Source organism: Leiobunum rupestre, chromosome 1, assembly GCF_980474605.1.
Source record: "Leiobunum rupestre chromosome 1, qqLeiRupe1.1.hap1, whole genome shotgun sequence".
Lineage (NCBI taxonomy): Eukaryota > Metazoa > Arthropoda > Arachnida > Opiliones > Sclerosomatidae > Leiobunum > Leiobunum rupestre.
Window position 1 is genome coordinate 75,301,741 of NC_143384.1, and position 1,414 is coordinate 75,303,154.

Below are 1,414 nucleotides of genomic sequence, written 5' to 3' on the forward strand. Positions count from 1 at the left end.
ATGCAGGAATTGGCTGAAAAAAAATTAAAAAAATTGAAACCAAGTTTAGAAAATATTAAAGACGATGATGATGCTATAACATTTTATACCGGTCTTCCCAACTACAAGAGGGTTATAGCTTTATTTGAATTTCTAGATCCTGGTGAAAATGGTGAAAACATTATTTATTGGAAAAGTGGGAAGGTCAATGATGGAATCCACTCAACTCCGGTAACAACTTCAACTATGGCTGGTCGTCCTAGAGCTTTAAAACCTCTGGACCAATTTTTTATGGTACTCATGCGATTAAGACTAGGGCTATTTGTTGAAGACCTTGCGGAGAGGTTTGGTATCTCTAAAAGTACGGTCAGTAACATGTGTAACACTTGGGTAAACTACATGTACCTTCAGTTAGGTCAAATTAGTTTATGGTCAACGCGCGAACAAATTGATCAAACCATGCCAGAAGAATTTAAAACAACTTATCCAACTACGCGTGTTATAATCGACACATCAGAAATTAGGTGTGAAACACCTTCCTCTTTAGTATTACAATCGGAAACATACTCCAATTATAAATCAACAAATACGTACAAAGGGCTGATTGGAATCAATCCAAATGGTTATGTCACATTTGTGTCTGCCCTTTATACAGGCTCTATATCAGACAAGGAAATAACAAGTCGAAGTGGTTTTCTACAGTTAGATTTTGACAAGGGAGACAGCGTAATGGCTGATAAAGGCTTCTTATTTCATGAAATGTTAAGTGAAATTGATGTAAAACTGAACATTCCACCATTTCTCAAAGACAAGGAACAATTTACAAAAGAAGAATTGGAGGAAACTCAAAAGATAGCGGCGGTGAGAATTCACGTAGAGCGTCGAATTTAGCGTATCAAAGGATGGCATATTTATGACAGACCCATACCAATTAGTTTATCACCAGTAATAAATCAGCTGTGGACTGTAACTGAAATATTATCAAATTTCCAGAAAACAATCATCAAAAAGAAAGATAACTCTAATGCAGTTGAATTTGACGAATTAGATTTTTCGGATTTTGATGAGCTTGATTGTCACAATGTCCATTAGAATATTTAAAATGTGCTTTTCAAATTTGATATTTTTTGTAAATTTATTTTTACAGCTTTTTCTGGTATTCGAATACCAGTTTATTATATTTAAAATAGAAGAATACTCTAGATTATAATGCATCAACACTTTTTATTGACTAATGTAATTCATTTAAAATCAATTGAAATCCCAAAAAATATCACAGAGTCAAAGAGGAACTTCAACCAATTTTTTAATCATATGGGTAAAAAAAACCTTTCCAATTTTTCTTCCATAGCCTGCCACGTGTTGCGATTAAGTCTAATCCTACAAATAATTAGGCCTTTGGGTTAATATATGACATAGTCGCACCATGTCCCAT

The 1,414-nt window shown here is 33.7% G+C and overlaps 1 pseudogene; it reads left to right on the top strand.

The window, feature by feature from the left end:
- Positions 1 to 378: 378 nt before the first annotated feature.
- On the top strand, positions 379 to 1,071 carry LOC149966619 (uncharacterized; annotated as a pseudogene).
- The last annotated feature ends 343 nt before the right edge of the window (positions 1,072 to 1,414 follow it).